The sequence below is a fragment of the Bombina bombina genome, chromosome 2 (assembly GCF_027579735.1).
Source record: "Bombina bombina isolate aBomBom1 chromosome 2, aBomBom1.pri, whole genome shotgun sequence".
Lineage (NCBI taxonomy): Eukaryota > Metazoa > Chordata > Amphibia > Anura > Bombinatoridae > Bombina > Bombina bombina.
In genome coordinates, this window is record NC_069500.1 from 1275689706 (window position 1) to 1275715184 (window position 25479).

The window sequence follows — 25479 nt, forward strand, 5'->3', positions numbered from 1 at the left end:
AGTTTAATAATAAAATACCAGTTAAGCAATTTAATGGAATTATATTTTTTAGTATCACAGAAGAATATGCAAAACTTATAATACTTTGATTTTCTGGACTGATGATTTAGACCAAAGTCATTTACCAAATCTGAATATGAAATGAGAATACTTTTTCTATGTTTAAGAATTATCAAAATATATTGATTGGAAATGAGCGATTACGACTATAGTTACTTTTTAAAATGTTAATATATAAAAAAGAGATGTAACCACCATAGTTACCATAGTTACCACCCTATTATGAGCTAGATTATGAGTGGCAGACCTACTGTTGCGCAAGAGCGATAAGGGATATACAGTAGCTCTTTGTGTGCGTTGGAAGTAGCGCTTGTATTATGAGTTCAATGTAAACGATTTTGCTCGAGTGCAATTTAATTTAACGTGCGTCGGGATAGAGTGGCTTCAAAATTCTGGTTAACTAGTACACAAGACAAAAAGGTTGCACAAAAAACATCAAAAATACATTTAAAACTACAGTTACACTCATAATAACACTGATAAAAATTATTTTTAAAAAATGCATAAAAAAGTTATAAGGGCTCAAAGATAAGAGGTCTCAGGTGTTAGGAAAAATAAGGCATGCAAAGGGCTTTAAAATTGAGATACAAACATATACATGTCTAAATATTTATATAAAAAAATGAAAAAAACATATATGTGCAGAAATTCTTAAGGTGTGTCTTGTCTTGAAAAAGGCCCCTTTATTGGGCCGGAATACATTGACGCACAGACCCTGAGGCTCGAGATCTTCCCATGGTGAGTGTATACCCATTTGGATACACACCTTAAGAATTTCTGAACATATATGTTTTTTCATTTTTAGGTAATAAGAAGCGGAATCCTTCAATATCCTAGGACTATCACTAAGGATTATCACACAGGATATCCCACTTCTTTCACACAGGATTATCACTATTTTTATATTTTTTTTTTATTGTTTTGTTTTAAGGTGTAAATGTTCATATATTTTTTATATGCAGGACTTCCTACACCTCTTCTGATGATTTTTTATGTTTTCCCATAAGATTTACACATCCACCAGGACTCTCACAATCCAGTCGTTGTTTGGCTGTGGACACATATATAATTATTATTTTTTTTGTTCATGAACCAATTCACCTTTGGGGGCCTATTTATCAAGCCGTCAACCGCAAATACGCTGGAATTCCACAGCGTAATTGTGGCGAGCCTGATTCCCCTTATTTATCAAACCCTACAGATCAGCAAAAGTAGAATTTTGTGACGTAACATACGATCCGCCGGTCAAAGTCCGACACAGATCAATGCTTATGTCATTACAGATGTACCGAATGCAAATTTAACAAATTTCTACCAGGTACACTCGGCACTATTCCGGCCCTGCGTACCTGGTTTTCAATCTGCCGCCCTGGAGGCGGCAGATGCCATAGGAATCAATGGGAGTCTAAAAGCAGCGAAAGCTCATGTTCGCTGCTGCCCGATATCCCATTGATTCCTATGGGAGAATAAAGTTACGTTTACACCTAACACCCTAACATATACCCCGAGTCTAAACACCCCTAATCTGCTGCCCCGACACCGCCGCCACCTACATTATGTTATTAACCCCTAATCTGCCCCCCCTACACCGCCGCCACCTTCATTATGTTATTAACCCCTAGTCTGCTCCCCCTCCACTGCCGCCACCTACATTATGTTATTAACCCCTAGTCTGCTCCCCCTCCACTGCCGCCACCTACATTATGTTATTAACCCCTAAGCTGCCCCCCTACACTGCCGCCACCTACATTATATTATTAACCCCTAATCTGCCGTCCCCAACATCGCCGCCACTATATTAAATTTATTAACCCCTAAACCTAAGTCTAACCCTAACACCCCCTAACTTAAATCTAATTTAAATAAATATAAATAAAATTACTATCATTAACTACATTATTCCTATTTAAAACTAAATACTTACCTATAAAATAAACCCTAAGATAGCTACAATATAACTAATAGTTACATTATAGCTAGCTTTGGGTTTATTTTTATTTTACAGGCAAGTTTGTATTTATTTTAACTGGGTAGAATAGTTATTAAATAGTTATTAACTATTTAATAACTACCTAGCTAAAATAAATACAAAAGTACCTGTAAAATAAAACCTAGCCTAAGTTACAATTACACCTAACACTACACTATAATTAAATAAATTAAATTAAATACAATTAACTAAATTAAATACAATAACCTAAATTAAATTACATTAGCTAAAGTAATAAAAAAACAAAACACTAAATTACAGAAAATAATAAACAAATTACAGAAGTTTAAACTAATTACACCTAATCTAATAAAAAAGCCCCCCCCCCCAAATAAAAAACCCCTAGCCTAAACTAAACTACCAATAGCTCTTAAAAGGGACTTTTGCGGGGCATTGCCCCAAAGTAATCACCTCTTTTACCTGTAAAAAAAATACAACCAACCCCCCCGACAGTAAAACCCACCACCCACACAACCAACCCCCCCAAAAAAATACTAACTAAAAAAACCTAAGCTCCCTATTGCCCTGAAAAGGGTATTTGGATGGGCATTGCCCTTAAAAGGGCAGTTAGCTCTTTTCCAGCCCAAAGCCCTAACCTAAAAATAAAACCCACCCCATACACCCTTAAAAAAACACTAACACTAACCCCCTGTAGACTTACCGGGAGACGTCTTCATCCAAGCTGGGCAGAAGTGGTCCTCCAGACGGGCAGAAGTCTTCATTCAGACGACATCTTCTATCTTCATCCATCCGGCGCGGAGCAGGTCTATCTTCAAGACATCCAACGCGGAGCATCCTCTTCGGCCGACGACTACCCAACGAAAGAAGGTTCCTTTAAGTGACATCATCCAAGATGGCGTCCCTTAGATTCCGATTGGCTGATAGAATTCTATGCCTCATAGTATCAAATTTCTCGCATTTATACTGACATTAATTGTCAGTTGTTAGCCTGATCACATACTTCAGCCTCTTTTGACGCTCCTATTCACACAACCCCTACATGCTCTAATCCCAAGATCTCGTTAGGTGATCTTTTATAGTGAGCTTGTATGCACCACTGGCGCTGGTAACTGTACTTTGCCAATTTTCTTATTGTGGAAACTAGGCTTCAAAATGTTAGGCCACCAGTTATAGGTTCCAAAAGAGCTTTCTCTGCTAAGTCAAGTTCCAGGAGAGTATTATTAGGCCTAAATAACTATTACAGTGGTAACAAACTTTACTTAGATGGGAAGTGATTGTTGGTAGTTTTTTAGTGCCAATATTACAATTTATTAATAAGTAATATGTTTATCCATAATTGTGGTGCAGAATACACTCGTGCTAAACACATTCACTTATTTGTTTTAAACTTGAGGTCCTATTATCACTATTGACTGCAGAACAACAGGGAAATTGCAGAATGTTGGGATGTACTGGTCATCACATAAGGTTTAGAAATCCACAAGATGCCTTTTCTGCACAAAAATATCTTGTAGATTCATGGCCAGATTTAAAGTGGCGCCCCATTTAGAGCTTTTGCTCGCCATCAAACACCGCCAGAAGTAAATGTTTAACTTGTATTACAAGTTAAAAGAAAAAAGATTTGCTGCGAGCGAAACGCAGACACACACTAAATTCAGGACTTCTGATATTGCACTCAGGTTAATTTTTACCCCTTAGCCCAATGTGACGTATATATACGCCGGAGCTCCTACAGCCGAGAGCTGGAGTTTCTGAGCTTCAGGCATCTGGATGCACCTAGAACCAGAGTGCGATCAGTGCTCCAGTTCCATATGAAGGCAAATGCCAGATCGTACACAGTGTCACCGTCTGTTAATATCATCTTCTGGTGCCAGCGGGAGGTGTGGGAGGGAGGGCCAGCAGTGGCGGGGGAGGGAGTTTGAAGACCCTACAATAGAAAACAAAAAATAAAGGGAGAGGGAGAGATGGGGAACTACTCAACAAAAAAAGGTGGGGTGGGGGTGGGTGTCCTTAACCAATGATTGCTGGAGGTGGGAGGTGGGGGACCACTACACTACAGAAAATGAAAAAGATAAATACAAAAAATTATGTTAAAAAAGTGTTTTATAGGTACTGGCAGACTGGTAAATTAATGCGGTTGTGATATTGCAATATTGTGCCCACGCTAACAATAGCGCACCACTTGCTATCTAGCCCGTAGTCAATAAAGAAACACACATCCTCATTGGTTCATGATTTTCCTTTCTTGAGTTAGAATAACCAACTTTCCAATTTATTTCTATTATAATTTCTTTGTTTTCTTGTTTTTCTTTGTTGAAAAACAGGAAGACCAGTTTAGCAGTGAGCACGTGTCTGCAGTACCATATTGCAGCAGGTTTTTTTTTAACAATGTTATGCATTAGCAAGAGCACTAGATGGCAGCACTATTTCCTGTCATGTAGTGCTCCAGACATGTGCACGCTGCCTATCTAGATATCTCTTCAACAAAGAATAACAAGAGAATGAAGCAAATGTGATAATAGAAGTAAATTGGATTTTTTAAAATTGTATCTGAATCATGAAAGAGGTTCTGTTTCCCTCTAAAGTAATTTTTTTTTTATATGAGCATAGTTTATATCTGCAAATAATTACTAATTTTGTAGATCTCCATGCAAAATAAATGTGATTTGCAAAACTACTTGAAACCTCTGGTATGTTTATCATATTAACCTCTGGTATGTTTATCATATTAACCTCTGGTATGTTTATCATATTAACCTCTGGTATGTTTATCATATTAACCTCTGGTATGTTTATCATATTAACCTCTGGTATGTTTATCATATTAACCTCTGGTATGTTTATCATATTAACCTCTGGTATGTTTATCATATCTCCGTTAGTTGTTGAGAAGTATTAATGATACATTTTGAATGATTTTTAGGTTATAAAAAATGCTTTTCAGCCTCTCTAGGGAGTATGGGACATGTACAAATTCCAATCAAAATCAAGGTATTTTAAAGCAAAAGTAAAATAAATATGATTGCGAACACTATTACTATGCATAATTAAAGGAACATTAAACACTCCTTGATTTTGTATACAAATTGTGTTTGTCCCATGCTCTCTTGAGAGGCCAAATTTGGTAAACTAGGACTTAAAATGCTGCAAATTAATAATTGGCACAGGCATTTTGCAATATTTTTAAGACTTTGCTTTTTGGCCTCTCTAGAGAGTGTAGGACAAGCACAATTTCTTCATACAGGTGGTGAGAGTCCACAATCCATTACTCCTGGGAATTACTCCTCCCTGCCACTAGGAGGAGGCAAAGATTCCTAGACCCCAATAACTCTATAAAACCCCTCCCGCCTCACTAGTAAACTACTCTTGTCTTTGTCTCCATTGGATGAAGGTGAATAATGAAGATGTGCATTTTATTCTTCAGTGAGAGGGGTTCTCAGACTGAGTTGAGGCCCATTTTCTCTCCAAGTGCAGTGTTTGATGGAGGGTTGTATTGGGAGTATGGATAGTGACACATTTTTCACCTCATGGGAATTAGTTACAAGCCTTCCACAGATGTTGTTGGGACCTGTCATTTGCTTCCTCTTGTTGGGTCATCAATGTATTCCTATTCCATTTCCTCTACTGATATGTTTCAGCACTGGTTTGGCTGTCTGCTGCTTTTTCCAGTAGATGAGTGCCTATTGGTAAATACTATATTTTATTATTTAATATGGGCACTCTATTAGCCATATAAGTTATTTATTTATATATATATATATATATATATATATATTATTTTTTTATTCATACATTTTTTTAATTTATTTATCTTTTCTTTTATTGGTTTTCAAAAAGTCACAAGAAAACAAAAACAACAGCAATGAATCAAAAAACAAGCAAACAACCTAATATGTACATCGCTAGAAGAGTGCTATCAGCTGAGTGGGTCAGATATAAATGATTTCTTAAAGCGCATGCGTAATGCATATATATAGTTTATGTATTATTAAGAATTATCTGTGTATTGTCCCTTCTACCATAAATATATTGTTCCCATAGAAATAGCATATCATGATAAAAACTTAAACATCCTAATTTAAAATAGTGTAGCCTCTCTAGGATTAGAGTATCTTTTACTAGATCTAGCCAATTAGTTAATGTTGGTATCTGTGTTTTCTTCCAGAACTTAGGTATAAGACGTTTTGCTGTATTTATTAATATTTGGTACAAGCTTTTCCTGATCTTACATGGAATATGTGGGTTAGCGTTGAACAAAACTCCCTCAGGGGAGAGAGTCAGATCAACTCCAATGATTTTGCAGATTTGTTTATGTATTTGAGTCCAAAAGGTACCTATTATATTACATTCCCACCAGATATGATACATTGTACCTTCCTGGTCGCACCCTCTCCAGCATCTATTACTGGCATTGTTGAACATGTGTTTTAGTTTACTGGGGGTCAAGTACCACCTGGTGAGAATCTTAGCGTTTGTTTCCAGAGCTATTGCTGAATGTGCTGATTTAGCAGCGGCTCGGAACCATGTCGCCCATTGTTTATGTGAGATTACTTTCCCAGCTCCTTTTCCCACCTAAGTGTATAGTTTGGCTTGTTAGGGTAGTGTGATTGAAGTATGTCTCTATACATCACAGAGATTACTTTTTTGGGGGGGTTGGCGAAGTACAGAGGTTTTCGAATATGATACCCTTTATTTTGGGATTGCTACGTAGTTTCATGGCCAGTGGTTCCAGAGACAGTACGAAAAGGATGGGGGAAAGTGGGCATGCCTGCCTCATACCATTTCGAATTTGGAAATGATCGGACAAAGCCCCATTAACCCTAAATTGAGAAGATGGATTGGAATATAGGGCAAAAAAATTTTGGATTGTTTTCATGGGGAATCTGAATTTTTGGGTAGCTTGTAAAAAAGTTCAATCCAATCTGTCAAATGCTTTTTCAGCATCGGTTGAGAGGTATATTGTAGGGATTTTTAAATTTTTTAATATATTCCATTCAATTTAGCACTTTACAAACATTATCTTTGGCTTCTCTTTGTGGGACAAAACTGACCTGATCATGATGGATTAATTTTGGTAAGATTATATTTATCCTATTTGCAATAATTTTGGCATATAATTTGAGGTCTACATTTAATAAAGAGATTGGTCTAAAATTTGCCAGGGACTCTTAGGTTTAGGGAGTACCGAAATATGGGCTTGCATCATTGTGTCTGGGAAGATCACAGATTCCAATATTTGGTTGAACAAAGTGAGCAAGTATGGTGTGAGTTGAGCCTTGAAAGTTTTATAATACCGGGTGTTAAAGCCATCCGGACCTTTCTCCGGTTTCATCTACTTTATGGCTTCCGATATCTCCCTGCTTGAAATTGGGGCTTCTAATAGAGATGCTTCATTGGCAGTGAGTTTAGGGAGGGATATATTATCTAGGCATTTCTCACACTTTGACTGATGCGATATAAGTGATCTGTTAGGGAATAAGTTATAAAGTCTATGAAAATACTCTTTAAAGGAGTCACCGATAGATTTTGTGTCTTCTATTGTGGTGTTGTGTGCTGTGTTAAGAGAGTGAATATATGAACATGCATGCTGCTTTTTTAGGGCCCTGGCCAGGAGTTTTCCCGTTCTATTCCCTTTGCCATAATATTTTTGTTTTATGTATAGTTGGTGTCTCTGCGCCTCAAGTTGTAGATATTTATTTAAATTTTCCCTTTTTTCTCGAAGGGTAGTAGCCAGTTCCTGATCACCAGGATTAAGTTTCAGTAATAGGTCAGCTTCAGATACTTCTTGTGCTAGTTTGGTGTATTCTTTAAGGGATTGTTTACGTTTATGTGCTTTATGTTTATGTGCTTTAATTTTGATAAACTCACCGCGAATGTAGGCCTTATGGGCCTCCCAGATCATTGTGGGACTAGTGTCTGGTGTGATGTCGAGAGTAAAGTAGATGTCTAATTGTTCAGCGATTGTCTCTGCTACCTTCAGGTCAGCTATCAATGAATTGTCTAGCCTCCATGAAAAAGGTTTGAGTGGAATATAGGGCCATGCCATCACTCATTCCACTAAAGAATGGTCTGACCATGCTGTGTTCTTGATATTAACATATTTGACTAATGATAAGGCAATATGGTCTACTAATATATAGTCGAGCCTGGAATAGCTATTTTGTGGGTTTGAGAAAAATGTGTAATCTCTTATTTGTGGGTGTGTGTATCTCCATGTATCATGGAGTTACAGTGCCTTAATGTCCTTCCATATAGAATGAAGCATTTTTTGATTTTGTCGAGTGTTGAGGTTAGAGCTGTCATACTCAGGGACTAAGGGAATATTGAGATCTCCTGCAACAATCAGAGGGCCTTTAGTTAAATCAGTAATTTCTTTCATGTAATTAGCAAGAGTCCATGAGCTAGTGACGTATGGGATATACATTCCTACCAGGAGGGGCAAAGTTTCCCAAACCTTAAAATGCCTATAAATACACCCCTCACCACACCCACAAATCAGTTTTACAAACTTTGCCTACTATGGAGGTGGTGAAGTAAGTTTGTGCTAGATTCTACGTTGATATGTGCTCCGCAGCAGGTTGGAGCCCGGTTTTCCTCTCAGCGTGCAGTGAATATCAGAGGGATGTGAGGAGAGTATTGCCTATTTGAATGCAATGATCTCCTTCTACGGGGTCTATTTCATAGGTTCTCTGTTATCGGTCGTAGAGATTCATCTCTTACCTCCCTTTTCAGATCGACGATATACTCTTATATATATACCATTACCTCTGCTGATTTTCATTTCAGTACTGGTTTGGCTTTCTACTACATGTAGATGAGTGTCCTGGGGTAAGTCTTATTTTCTGTGACACTCTAAGCTATGGTTGGGCACTTTTTTATAAAGTTCTAAATATATGTATTTAAACATTTATTTGCCTTGACTCAGGATGTTCAACATTCCTTATTTTCAGACAGTCAGTTTCATATTTGGGATAATGCATTTGAATCAATCATTTTTTCTTACCTTAAAAATTTTTTACTTTTTCCCTGTGGGCTGTTAGGCTCGCGGGGGCTGAAAATGCTTCATTTTATTGCGTCATTCTTGGCGCAGACTTTTTTGGCGCAATTTTTTTTTTTCTGTTTCCGGCGTCATACGTGTCGCCGGAAGTTGCAGCATTTTTGACGTTCTTTTGCGTCAAAAGTGTCGGCGTTCCGGATGTGGCGTCATTTTTGGCGCCAAATAATGTGGGCATCTTATTTGGCGCTAAAAAAATATGGGCGTCACTTTTTTCTCCACATTATTTAAGTCTCATTATTTATTGCTTCTGGTTGCTAGAAGCTTGTTCACTGGCATTTTTTTCCCATTCCTGAAACTGTCATTTAAGGAATTTGATCAATTTTGCTTTATATGTTGTTTTTTCTATTACATATCGCAAGATGTTCCACGTTGCAACTGAGTCAGAAGATACTTCAGGAAAATCGCTGCCCGGTGCTGGAGCTACCAAAGCTAAGTGTATCACTTTTGGTATCTGTTCCTTCAGCTGTTGTTTGTATTAAATGTTATGACAAACTTGTTAATGCAGATAAAATTTCCTTTAGTACTGTTACATTACCTGTTGCTGTTCCGTCAACATCTAATACTCAGAGTGTTCCTGATAACATAAGAGATTTTGTTTCTAAATCCATTAAGAAGGCTATGTCTGTTATTTCTCCTTCTAGTATACATAAAAGTCTTTTAAAACTTCTCTTTTTTCAGATGAATTTTTAAATGAACATCATCATTCTGATACTGATAATGGTTCTTCTGGTTCAGAGGTTTCTGTCTCAGAGGTTGATGCTGATAAATCTTTGTATTTGTTCAAGATGGAATTTATTCGTTCTTTATTTAAAGAAGTATTAATTGCATTAGAAATAGAGGATTCTGGTCCTCTTGATACTAAAACTAAACGTTTAAATAAGGTTTTTAAATCTCCTGTAGTTATTCCAGAAGTGTTTCCTGTCCCTGATGCTATTTCTGAAGTAATTTCCAGGGAATGGAATAATTTGGGTAATTCATTTACTCCTTTTAAAACGTTTTAAGCAATTATATCCTGTGCCATCTAACAGATTAGAGTTTGGGACAAAATCCCTAAGGTTAATGGGGCTGTCTCTACTCCTGCTATATTTTTAGCGGATGTTGCTGCAGCTTCAACTTTTTGGTTAGAAGCTTTAGCGCAACAAGTAACAGATCATAATTCTCATAGCATTATTATTCTATAACATGCTAATTATTTTATTTGTGATGCCATCTTTGATATCATTAGAATTGATGTCAGGTATATGTCTCTAACTATTTTAGCTAGAAGAGCTTTATGGCTTAAAACTTGGAATGCTGATATGTCTTCTAAGTCAACTTTGCTATTCCTTTCTTTCCAGGGTAATAAATTATTCGGTTCTTAGTTGGATTCTTTTATCTCAACTGTTACTGGAAGGAAGGGAACTTTTTTACCACAGGGTAAAAAATCTGAGGTAAATTTAGGTCTAATAATTGTTTTCGTTCCTTTCATCACAACAAGGAACAAAAGCCTGATCCTTCATCCTCAGGAGCGGTATCAGTTTGGAAACCTTCTTCACTTTGGAATATATCCAAGCCTTATAGAAACCCAAAGCCAGCTCCTAAGTCCCCATGAAGGTGCGGCCCTCATTCCAGCTCAGCTGGTATGGGGCAGTTTACGTTCTTTTCAAAGAAATTTGGTTCAATTCCGTTCACAATCTCTGGTTTCAGAACATTGTTTCAGAAGGGTACAGAATTGGCTTCAAGTTAAGGCCTCCTGCAAAGAGATTTTTTTCTTTCCCGTGTCCCAGTAAACCCAGCAAAGGCTCAAGCATTTCTGAAAAAACAAAGGGTATAACCCAATAGGGGGCGCTAGTATGAATAGTATACAATATATATGTGTGCCTACGTGGTAATATATAAATATTTCAGACCATTAATCGGCAGATTACTGGTATGGCATAGATACAATACTGGTGTGTGTGAGCACACTACTATATACCACAGTCCTGGATCAAAGGTGGAAAACAAAAGACAGTAAGTCCAAGGAAGTCCAATATGGTACAGGTATCAGTCTTCTATGAAGGCAGCACTCAATCTTCACCCTCCAAAGGTTAATAAATCTAAAATCAAACACAAGGAAAGAGGCGCCGTATGTGTGAATCTGAAACAGCCAACATCACATATAAAACATGTGCAGGGTACTCACAATCTGGAAAGGCACTCTGGTGTGCCTATAGGAGCGGGCTGGTATTCACAGCACACCAGCTGGCTGATCTGGCAATCCCTGGTATCCAAGGTAGAAGATTCTGTGTCTAGACTGATGGTGTATGATGTGTCCAGCAATCTGGAAGCAGGAGCTAGGTGCAAAACAAAGGCACACCACTGTGTGAATCTGCAAGTGTATACTGGTAAATTTGCAATCTGTGCAGGGTACTCACATACTGTGGCGGCACTCAGTTGTGCCAATAGAGGCAGGCTGGCTTTCTCAGCAACCCAGCTGGCTGTACAGGGAATGATGCAGGAAGATCCACAGCATTCAAGATGAACAGGTAGCTCAGGAATAATCAATTGCAGTGAGGTTTATATGATTAAAAAAGATTTAATAAAATTACCAACAGTTAAAAATACATATATCCCTCATATACAATAAGTAAAAATCATGCAACGCGTTTCTCGGTATAAACCGTTTCTTCAGGCATGTATTCTATCTCTGCATGTACATCTTATAAAGATCTGAGCTACCTGTACTGCCCCTCCCTTCCTACCAAAAAGGACCAATCATAGAAGCCCTTTGTTTAATTGCCCATTATTTGATGCACCTGCACACTTCTCATCCCTTATCCTGATAGGTTTATTGGGCTTGTACATGTGTTATAGTCACTAGAAGGAAAAGTACTATAAATGCTTATCACAAATAAACCCAATTATAGATCATGATATCGTGACTATATGTTTAATGATATTTCATATACAATCCCCAGATGGTGTGATACCTCATTGAATCTGATATTAGCCTCAAAAAGTAAAAAACACATATTCGTACCTGTCTGCTGATGCTTGTCATCATGCATAACTGAAATATAATAATATGTACAATAAGCCGCATTTCCCTAATAGTTTTTCTATGTCTCACTGTATGTTTTCATAACTGTTAGCCTAATTTAACCATTTTGTGTTATGTGGAGAACCGCCACCCGGATTATGACAAATAAGCGATCTCCTGTAATTGTTTGGCGTCTGACGTAAGCGCACGCCATAGGCTGATCGGCTCCAGCTTTCGGACCAATCCTGGATATTAGCCGCTGCACACCCCCACTATAGTGTATCAGCCGATTTTCAGATTCGTAACAATGAATCGAAGCACTCAGTTGGTGTCCCCAGTACACACAACACGCTGCACGCATTATCAGCGCCTGCCCATGTAACAATCAGATTCAAAGACTAAATGCTGCTCCCGCACAAGTACCAACAGAGGGGATGTCTCTCCCATCCGCGGTCAAACTACAAAAGGACACGCCTCTCCATTACGTCACGGAGCTGTCAAAAAAACTACCGTGAGCACTCCCATCGATCAAATGTGGCATCCATCAACAACAAAAGAGACACTCATAAAGATATGTACACATATTTCGCTACACGAGTCCGCAAGTGTATCTCCTCCCGGTGTCCCAATATCTGGGCTCCAATCCAAAGCGGGACATAAGGAGACCCCCTGGGCGTGAACAGGACCACCATATTAGGTGGTCTATGCCGATAGTCAATGTACTCTCAGCTCACTATTATTTGTAATAAATGTTCATAACATGTGTGAAAATCTAATAGAATTAGAACTACTAACTAGCCTGTGTTGTATTGTATAACAACATTTTGCTGACAATATAAAATGTACCGTGTGTAAAAAATTGCTAACCTATTGATAACCTTAATCATAAAGATATAATTTCCTATCATTCCTCTATCCCTCAACACTCCTAACCCTACCAGTGCCATTAAAGTGTTACTGAAATGGTCATTAATCAGAAAACTATATGCATATGACCATAATAAACAGTACTCACATATTGTGATCCATAGACAGTGCTCGCATATTGTGATCCATAATTGTAAGAATATATAATCTCATACCCTACTTTTTAACTGTTGGTAATTTTATTAAATCTTTTTTAATCATATAAACCTCACTGCAATTGATTATTCCTGAGCTACCTGTTCATCTTGAATGCTGTGGATCTTCCTGCATCATTCCCTGTACAGCCAGCTGGGTTGCTGAGAAAGCCAGCCTGCCTCTATTGGCACAACTGAGTGCCGCCACAGTATGTGAGTACCCTGCACAGATTGCAAATTTACCAGTATACACTTGCAGATTCACACAGTGGTGTGCCTTTGTTTTGCACCTAGCTCCTGCTTCCAGATTGCTGGACACATCATACACCATCAGTCTAGACACAGAATCTTCTACCTTGGATACCAGGGATTGCCAGATCAGCCAGCTGGTGTGCTGTGAATACCAGCCCGCTCCTATAGGCACACCAGAGTGCCTTTCCAGATTGTGAGTACCCTGCACATGTTTTATATGTGATGTTGGCTGTTTCAGATTCACACATACGGCGCCTCTTTCCTTGTGTTTGATTCAAGCATTTCTGAAATGTGTTTCAGATCTAGAGTTGGCTGGAGTAATTATGCCAGTTCCAGTTCTGGAACAGGGGCTGGGGTTTTATTCTATCTCTTCATTGTACCAAAGAAGGTCAATTCCTTCAGACCAGTTCCGGATCTATCAATATTGAATCGTTATGTAAGGATACCAACATTCAAGATGGTAGCTGTAAGGACTATCCTGCCTTTTGTTCAGCAAGGGCATTATATGTCTACAATAGATTTACAGGATGCATATCTGCATATTCCGATTCATTTAGATCACTTTTAGTTTCTGAGATTCTCTTTTTTAGACAAGCATTACCAGTTTTGTGGCTCTACCGTTTGGCTTAGCATCAGCTCCAAGAATTTTTACAAAGGTTCTCGGTGCCCTTCTGTCTGTATTCAGAGAACAGGGTATTGGTATTTCCTTATTTGGATGATATCTTGGTACTTGCTCAGTCTTCACATTTAACAGAATCTCATACGAATCGACTTGTGTTGTTTCTTCAAGATCATGGTTGGAGGATCAATTTACCAAAAAGTTAATTGATTCCTCAGACAAGGGTAACCTTTTTAGGTTTCCAGGTAGATTCAGTGTCTATGACTCTGTCTTTGTCAGACAAGAGAAGTCTAACATTGATATCAGCTTGTCAAAACCTTCAGTCACAATCATTCCCTTTGGTAGCCTTATGCATGGAAATTTTAGGTCTTATGACTGCTGCATCGGACGCGATCTCCTTTGCTCATTTTCACATGCGACCTCTTCAGCTCTGTATGCTGAACCAATGGTGCAGGGATTACACAAAGATATCTCAATTAATATCTTTAAAACCGATTGTACGACACTCTCTGACGTGGTGGACAGATCACCATCGTTTAGTTCAGGGGGCTTCTTTTGTTCTTCCGACCTGGACTGTAATTTCAACAGATGCAAGTCTTACAGGTTGGTGAGCTGTGTGGGGGTCTCTGACGGCACAAGGGGTTTGGGAATCTCAGGAGGTGAGATTACCGATCAATATTTTGGAACTCCGTGCAATTTTCAGAGCTCTTCAGTCTTGGCCTCTTCTGAAGAAAGAGTCGCTCATTTGTTTTCTCGAATTCTGGTTTGGGCGGAATCCAGCTCCTGTCTAATCTCTGCGGTTCATTTCCCAGGTATAGACAATTAGGAAGCGGATTATCTCAGTTGTCAAACGTTGTATCCGGGCGAATGGTCTCTTCACCCAGAGGTTTTTCTTCAGATTGTTCAAATGTGGGAACTTCCAGAAATAGATCTGATGGTTTCTCATCTAAACAAGAAACTTCCCAGGTATCTGTTCAGACCCCGGGATCCTCAGGCGGAGGCAGTGAATGCATTATCACTTCCTTGGAAGTATCATCCTGCCTATATCTCTCCGCCTCTAGTTCTTCTTCCAAGAGTAATCTCCAAGATTCTGAAGGAATGCTCGTTTGTTCTGCTGGTTGCTCCAGTATGGACGGATTCTTTTTCGGATGGCCTCTTGCCAACCGTGGGCTCTTCCGTTAAGACCAGACCTTCTGTCGCAAGGTCCTTTTTTCCATCAGGATCTCAAATCTTTAAATTTAAGGGTATGGAGATTGAACGCTTGATTCTTGGTCAAAGAGGTTTCTCTGACTCTGTGATTAATACTATGTTACAGGCTCATAAATCTGTATCTAGAGAGATATATTATAGAGTCTGGAAGACTTATATTTCTTAGTGTCTTCTCATCATTTTTCCTGGCATTCTTTTAGAATTCCGAGAATTTATTTACAGTTTCTTCAGGATGGTTTAGATAAAGGTTTGTCCGCAAGTTCCTTGACAGGACAAATCTCTGCCCTTTCTGTTCTTTTTCACAGAAAGATTGCTAATCTTCCTGATATTCATTGTTTTGTACAAGACTTGGTTCGTATAAAACCTGTCATTCAGTCAATTTATCCTCCTTGGAGTTTGAATTTGGTTCTGGGGGCTCTTCTAGCTCCTCCTTTTGAACCCATGCATTCATTTGGACATTAAACTTCTTTCTTGGAAAGTTTTGTTTCTTTTGGCCATCTCTTCTGCCAGAAGAGTCTCTGAATTATCTGCTCTTTCTTGTGAGTCTCCTTTTCTGATTTTTCATCAGGATAAGGCGGTGTTGCGAACTTCTTTTGATTTTTTTCCTAAAGGTTGTGTATTCTAACAACATTAGTAGAGAAATTGTGGTTCCTTCATTATGTCCTAATCCTAAGAATTCTAAGGAGAAATCATTGCATTCTTTGGATGTTGTTAGAGCTTTGTAATATTATGTTGAAGCTACTAAGTCTTTCCGAAAGACTTCTAGTCTATTTTTCATCTTTTCTGGTTCTAGAAAAAGCCAGAAAGCTTCTGCCATTTCTTTGGCATCTTGGTTGAAATCTTTAATTCATCATGCCTATGTCGAGTCGGGTAAAACTCCGCCTCAAAGGATTACAGCTCATTCTACTAGGTCAGTTTCTACTTCCTGGGCGTTTAGGAATGAAGCTTCGGTTGATCAGATTTGCAAAGCAGCAACTTGGTCCTCTTTGCATACTTTTACTAAATTCTAACATTTTGATGTGTTTTCTTCTTCTGAAGCAGTTTTTGGTAGAAAAGTACTTCAGGCAGCGGTTTCAGTTTGAATCTTCTGCTTATGTTTTCATTAAACTTTATTTTGGGTGTGGATTATTTTCAGCAGGAATTGGCTGTCTTTATTTTATCCCTCCCTCTCTAGTGACTCTTGCGTGGAAAGATCCACATCTTGGGTAGTCATTATCCCATACGTCACTAGCTCATGGACTCTTGCTAATTACATGAAAGAAAACATAATTTATGTAAGAACTTACCTGATAAATTCATTTCTTTCATATTAGCAAGAGTCCATGAGGCCCACCCTTTTTGTGGTGGTTATGATTTTTTTGTATAAAGCAAAATTATTCCAATTCCTTATTTTATATGCTTTCACAATTTTTTCTTATCACCCCACTTCTTGGCTATTCGTTAAACTGATTTGTGGGTGTGGTGAGTGGTGTATTTATAGGCATTTTAAGGTTTGGAAAACTTTGCCCCTCCTGGTAGGAATGTATATCCCATACGTCACTAGCTCATGGACTCTTGCTAATATGAAAGAAATGAATTTATCAGGTAAATTCTTACATAAATTATGTTTTTATTGGAGAGGCAAGAAAAAAATTGGTCCTGTCCCATATTGGGGGCATACATATTAATAATGGTCACTGGTTTACCATACATCAATCCCATAATATAAAAGCAAACTAAATGTCAGCGCTAATCAACACACTATGGCCTAGATTTGGAGTTCGGCGTTAGCCGTGAAAACCAGCGTTAGAGGCTCCTAACGCGGGTTTCTTACGTACTCCGGTATTTAGAGTTCAGTTACCGACACTCAAAAAAAACCTAACGCTCACATTTCTACCGCCACCTCTGACCCAGTAGTAAACATATACCGACAAAAAAAACATCCACGAATCAAATAAAAAATATTACACAAACTACACTTACAGTCATACAAACACTACACTATGTTTATTTTTCATATTAAATAATTTTTCTGCAAAATACAAAGGATTAAAGTTGCGAGATCTCGGGTGTTTGAAAAAAAACAACACAAATCCATTTTCCCATTGACTTACATTGACACACGGGAAAAGACCCTCAAATACCTACATCTAACTAATAACATTATCACAAACATACACTCATCGATGCATACAAACAATATACACCACATGACATACACAAAATATTTATTTATTACAAAAAGAACACGATTTAGTTACTTTTTCACACAAGCTCATGACGTCACTCACTTTACGAGGAAAACCAGTCTTAGAAAAAAAAAATTTGAAATATTTAGAGCCTCCATTGACTTCTATTGGGAAGACGTGCTCGTGCACGCGAAACCCTCATTTCCCTAACGCACGCAAATAGCGTAGACAGAAAAACTCCAAATACCAGCGCAAGAAAAGACATGATTTCATGCGTTAGACCCAGCTATGATAAATAGATCAGGAAATGACTATTTCCCTATGGTGGATTTATGGATTTTACTGTTTGAATATTCACAACACCATTACATTCTTTCAGAATTTTATATTACATCAACTACAATTCAACATCACTAGTAACAACATTTAAGTTTTAAAAAGATTACATTTAAACGGACACAAAAATAATGTCAACTTTTCAGGATTCACAAACACTACACAATGGGAAACAATTCTCATTTACCTTTATTATTGCATTTCAGTTATTCAACTCATATGCTTGCAGCAACAGCATATCTACATAGGCTTAACACATGATCAGTCATGGATGCACATACATTACTTTTAACATTCACTCATACATGTGCATTCAAATGATGGTGGACAAACACATTACATTCTCTAGAGGAATCACAAAACACAACATATGGATTTTAATTTACTTTTAACATCATGATTCCATCACCAGAAACCATTAGGAATTACGTACAACAAGAACATCAGTACACCAGATTATAGATGTCACTTTATGGGAAGGAACAACAATGCCAGACCGCTATATACAAGTCAGCATATGTGGGACACAATCACAATATATACGTACATGTACATAACACGCATCACCCATCACGCAACCACAAAGCACACATTTAGATTTTATTCAGCACACAATAACAATGTAGTCAAATACAACAACACAATGAGGATTTATGAACTACATAGGCAGGGTAATAATATCATGACGTCATTAGAAGATTCAACCATACACATCACAGATTCACCACTGTACCGCCCCTTTCGGAACTTTAATACTCAATACTACAATACAACATATACGTAAATAACAGTTTGGAACAGCATTATTAAGGCGATTTCAATGGGACAATTAATAAATATTGTTAGATCGCAAATCACTTATATATATATAATACTACAGATGACAGCCGGAAGTTCTTCAGTATTAGTGCCATTTGAATGGGACGCATACAATATTGACAGCTCGGCAATCACTTATATATACAATACTACAGATGACAGCCGGAAGTTATTCAGTATTAGTGCGATTTTAAAGGGACGCATACAATATTGACATCTCGGCAATCACTTATATATACAATACTACAGATGACAGCCGGAAGTTATTCAGTATTAGTGCCATTTGAAAGGGACGCATACAATATTGACATCTCGGCAATCACTTATATATACAATACTACAGATGACAGCCGGAAGTTATTCAGCATTAGTGCGATTTGAAAGGGACGCATACAATATTGACATCTCGGCAATCACTTATATATACAATACTACAGATGACAGCCGGAAGTTATTCAGCATTAGTGCGATTTGAAAGGGACGCATACAATATTGACATCTCGGCAATCACTTATATATACAATACTACAGATGGCAGACGGGAAGTTCGGAATTATTATTGCGATTTTAAAGGGACGCGTACAATATTGACATCTCGGCAATCACTTATATATACAATACTACAGATGGCAGATGGGAAGTTAGGAATTATTATTGCGATTTTAAAGGGACGCGTACAATATTTACAGCTCGGCAATCACTTATATATACAATACTACAGATGGCAGACGGGAAGTTAGGAATTATTATTGCGATTTGAAAGGGACGCGTACAATATTTACAGCTCGGCAATCACTTATATATACAATACTACAGATGGCAGACGGGAAGTTAGGAATTATTATTGCGATTTGAAAGGGACGCGTACAATATTTACAGCTCGGCAATCACTTATATATACAATACTACAGATGGCAGCTGTTACTTTATCGTTTACAAACAATATTGCAGCAACATTGATCGATCACATTCGATGCACATTATACACAACTATGCACTTTCATTCATGTTAGCCTGTACGTGTGCTTGTTACTATAAGATCGCGTTTAAGAAATATTGATTACGCATATGATCAAACATTACAAACATGCTCTGTATGTGTGATATTTGACACTTTCACATTGAGAATCATTGTTTGAGCAAACAACCAAAAAACGCCCACTGTGAAAGCATTCGCGCCGCTCACATACAAACAAGTGAATACAATTAGCAATCATTACAAACTCACTACCATTGGACTAATTGTACTATAAATCCCCCAAACAACATGGCCAATGCATCACTTGTGATCCACATCAGATCAAGTGCTTACCTTGTTACGCTGTTTTGAAAGATGGATGACGATGACATGGTAGACGCTGCTGGTGCTGCTATTGGCGAACTAGCTGTTGGTCGAATCAGGCAGCCTCGGCGGCTCAGACTGAGACGAAGGGGTCATCTGGTTCGAGGTCCTCGTGACTACAGGGTGAGACCCACCTTGGAAAACATGAGTGACTTTGAGGTTTTTGATAAGTATCGGCTCGATCGCGAACAGCTCATTGGCCTTTACGATCTTCTTAAACCTCATTTGGAGCCACGTATAAGAATAAGGACTGCTGTTCCCGCCATGAGTAGGATGCTAAGCTGTCTATACGTCCTGGCCTCCGGGAGTTTTCAATCCGGACAACTGTACATGCATGGCCTGGCTCAAGGTACATTCTCTGTGGTGTTTGATAACTTTCTGGACGCCATGGTACGTATCAGTAAGCATTACATAGGATTCCCACAGAATGATGGTGATTGGAGGCGCCTGAAGCGGGAATTCTTTGATATTGCTCAAATGCCCAATGTCTTGGGAGCCATAGATTGTACCCACATTGCGCTGCGTGCTCCAATTGATGACTCGCCCTTCAGAAATCGCAAACATTTTCATAGCCTTAACGTGCAGTATGTTTGTGACGCACAGATGACGATTATGCATGTGTGTCCGAATTTTGGAGGGGCTTGTCATGATGCCCGCATCCTCTCTCTGTCGTCCCTGTGGAGACAGTTTGAGGAAAGACAAATGCCCCCTGGTTATCTCGTTGGTGAGTATTTGTGCACAACATGGTTAATTATTGTGACAATTGCCACTGTAGTTTTAAAATTTAAGCGTAATGTTCAGCTATAGGATGCAATTTAACCATATATTTTCCCCCCGCTGATGTCTACTTTTAGTTCAATGCAGATATGTAGCATGTCTTACCTTAAATGCTCAGATAGAGAATGTAATGTAACCATGTAGTTAGCATTTTACACAAGGTTTGAATATGGAGAAATATGCATATGTAGCATGTCTTAGCTGAAATGGGAACATATTAGCTAATGCAATTTAACCATGTCATTGTCTCTTTCCGCTATTGTCTTTTAGTTCAATGCAGATATGTAGCATGTCTTACCTTAAATGCTCAGATAGAGAATGTAATGTAACCATGTAGTTAGCATTTTACACAAGCCTTGATTTAGGAGAAATACGCATATGTAGCATGTCTTAGCTGAATTGGGAAAATATTAGCTAATGCAATTGAACCATATCATTGTCTCTTTCCGCAAATGTCTTTTAGTTCAATGCAGATATGTAGCATGTCTTACCTTAAATGCTCAGATAGAGAATGTAATGTAACCATGTAGTTAGCATTTTACACAAGGTTTGAATATGGAGAAATATGCATATGTAGCATGTCTTAGCTGAAATGGGAACATATTAGCTAATGCAATTTAACCATGTCATTGTCTCTTTCCGCTAATGTCTTTTAGTTCAATGCAGATATGTAGCATGTCTTACCTTAAATGCTCAGATAGAGAATGTAATGTAACCATGTAGTTAGCATTTTACACAAGGTTTGAATATGGAGAAATATGCATATGTAGCATGTCTTAGCTGAAATGGGAACATATTAGCTAATGCAATTTAACCATGTCATTGTCTCTTTCCGCAAATGTCTTTTAGTTCAATGCAGATATGTAGCATGTCTTACCTTAAATGCTCAGATAGAGAATGTAATGTAACCATGTAGTTAGCATTTTACACAAGGTTTGAATATGGAGAAATATGCATATGTAGCATGTCTTAGCTGAAATGGGAACATATTAGCTAATGCAATTTAACCATGTCATTGTCTCTTTCCGCTAATGTCTTTTAGTTCAATGCAGATATGTAGCATGTCTTACCTTAAATGCTCAGATAGAGAATGTAATGTAACCATGTAGTTAGCATTTTACACAAGCCTTGATTTAGGAGAAATACGCATATGTAGCATGTCTTAGCTGAAATGGGAACATATTAGCTAATGCAATTTAACCATGTCATTGTCTCTTTCCGCAAATGTCTTTTAGTTCAATGCAGATATGTAGCATGTCTTACCTTAAATGCTCAGATAGAGAATGTAATGTAACCATGTAGTTAGCATTTTACACAAGCCTTGAATTAGGAGAAATACGCATATGTAGCATGTCTTAGCTGAAATGGGAAGATAGAGAATTATATAGAACTAGATATTTTAAAATTAAAATAAACATTTGTTAATGGATTATCGTGTAAAAAACTTTTTATTGTACTACAAATACTATTTTGAGGATTCTGTTACAATTATGTTCTGTTCCTAATTTATAGGTGATTCTGGGTACATGAGCCGGACTTGGCTCATTACCCCCTTGCGTAGCCCGACTGATGTGTCTGAGGAGCGCTACAATAGGGCTCATAAGAGAACCAGGGCAGTGGTTGAACGGATGTTCGGGCTCCTGAAGATGAGGTTCAGGTGCCTGGACAGGTCGGGAGGAGCCCTCCAGTACAACCCAAAGAAGGTGGCTAAGATCGTTGTAGCCTGTAGCGTCCTGCATAATATTGCACAGCGGGCTGGGATGCTGCAGGGCGTCCAGCCGGACAGAAACCTCCTCAGAGATGAGGAGGATGATCCTGTTCTAGAGGGGCCATTCCAGGACGAGGGGCTCAATGTCAGAGCAGACATCATCAACCGCAACTTTAGACGGTAAAGAATAGAAGTTAGACTGGAGTATTATCAATAGATGTGAACTCTAGGGAAATGACAAGTAGAGAATTGTGAAAACATGTTAGGATTGTTCATCCAATGCTAAAAATGTGTTTCATTTATTAATATAGGTGATGCTCTGGGCATTGGGTCCTGTATCAAGTCTTTGCCACCTGGTTTTTAAAGAGGACATCAGCTGGTAAGTATAAATGTCTTGACTGTTGCTGGCATGAATTGAACACAAATACATCATATGGCATACATTTTATAAACTAGTATTTAGTTTACACATTACTTAAAATGTAAATATTCTGAAAGGGATCCTCTAGCATGACTATGGTTCAATGTCACACATTAGAGGTTTGTTCTGCTCAATATGACTCATCTTCACACTTGATAGAACATAACACAAGATGCTACACACGCTTAGTAAGCTAGTGACAGAAATTTCTTATGAAATGGGGGGTGGGAGAGGGCTACAGAAATGATTCACACACTTGTAGTAATTTTGAATAAACTCTTTATGCCATTAGGGAGCTGACTTAATCTAAAGACTGAAAGGGAAGAATTAGAAGCCTGACAGTGAAGATTGCCCAGACTGACAGTGGAAAAAGCCAAGATTGAAATTGAAGTATACCAATGGGATCATGTCTGGCATTATCTTTCAAATCTGCTGACCTTGAAAACCATACAAAGACATGTTCACATGGTAAGTGCCAACTATTTGATAGAATAAGGCTGTGGAGGCATCCTATTGGAGACACTTAGATGATTTTCTAATTTTTAGATGGTATTTCCAGTCCTCTATTTAATGAACTGATGAATAAGACACCTATTGATGATCAACTGTTTACCCCTGAATTGACTTTTAAAGACCATGCATTATCCAGGTTGGTGTACCAATGCATGCTAGTGAAGACTGTTGAATATTAGTAGCTTACATACATTAATCATATTTAGTTCATAATTAGATATTTAGGGATCACAATCAGACACTTAGATGGTTTTACTTTTTTAGATGGTATTTCCCAGTCCTCTATTTAATGAAATGATGAATAAGACACCTATTGAAGATCAACTGTTTACCCCTGAATTGACTTTTAAAGACCATGCATTATCCAGGTTGGTGTACCAATGCATGCTAGTGAAGACTGTTGAATATTAGTAGCTTACATACATTAATCATATTTAGTTCATAATTAGATATTTAGGGATCACAATCAGACACTTAGATGGTTTTACTTTTTTAGATGGTATTTCCCAGTCCTCTATTTAATGAAATGATGAATAAGACACCTATTGAAGATCAACTGTTTACCCCTGAGTTGACTTTTAAAGACCATGCATTATCCAGGTTGGTGCATGCTAGTTAAGAATCACAGGAAGAATGTTGATTATTGTTAGCTTACATACATTAGTCATACTTATTTCATCATTAGATATTTAGAGATCACAATCAGAAAAAGGAATACATATTATAGTTGATATAGAGGTATTTGAATGGACATGAAATATTACATTTATGTTCAGAATACATATATTGTTGAAATGTGATATACATTATTATGTATAATTAGAAATTTGGATATTTAAATTTAATTTTTACTCCACAATATAATGGTGTATGTTTTAATTTTATTTTAAAATCAATTTAATAAATATCTTTTAAAAATGTTGAACAAAGTTAGAGCATAGACACAAGATGATTGTAAATGTATTTTATGAATATTTGACAACGTGTGTATTAACTTTGTTCCAAATTTTTTTTTTATTTCAGATTGGCATCTGATGACTTCCATGAATTTTTTATTTTTTCATAAACCTTTTTTTTTATTAAATGTTAATAATAAAAATTTTATTATTAAATACATTCTTTTGAACAGATTATAATAAATATCCATATAATCTGTCAATAAAAAAAAGTTTGACTCCCATGACTGGTAGTTGGCTATTTGACAAGCACATGCATAAGATCAAATAATGCATTAATTTTAGAAAATCTACTGATTCAGAGAATATTACATAAAACTATCTTTTTTAACATTAATTGGGGAGTGAGATCCATCGATGCTTTTCTTTGGAAATTATTAGATGTTAAAATAATTTCGGATATGTAGTCAAAATTTGTCAAAAATTATTTGTTTTCACTTTTAAGAAGGGGAAGTGGTTAACTTACATTAAAGTGACAGTGTTGTTGAATGTTAAATTAATTTTATAAGATCTTGTATCTTCCTTAGGTATCTCAAAACATTATTTTCGAAATTATTTTAATTGTTACTTTTAAAAATGGTAGGTCATTTAACTTGATATTTTTCACAAGCTAGTTATTGGATGCCAGGTTAATCGATGTAATTTTCTAGTGGAGTCATTTAACTATAGTTATTAATATTATGTAGTTTAGAAAATATTACCTCTTGGGTTAGACATCACATATCTATATATAATTTTAATTCCCCTTTAGTTTATTTTGTCAATGTTAAATCAACATTCCAAATGTTTTGGTCCTTAAAGGGACATTCACAAAGTATATTGTGTATAGATTTTTTTAAAAATCATAAAATAATTTAAACATATTTAGAAAGTAATATAGAATTACATTCAGTCTTTAAATATACTTAGAAAAAAATACATCAATGCACATATCTTAGTCAATTACATAAGGCATCTATGTCCAACCAACAATCAGCATCAAAATAGACTATGTAGATATGTATTTAATACAAGAATATATATAATTACAATCTATTGATTGAATAACAAAACATATTAAGTTGTTCAAATATTATAATGTTATACAAAATGCATACATAACATATAGCTTAATGTCCCTCTAAGCTGAAGGCTCCAAAAAACCTCCTTTACAAAATATATTTCAGTCAGTGTGTAAAACAATCCAGAAGTTAATCTAAATTTGCTTTACTCATATGTTATACTAATTT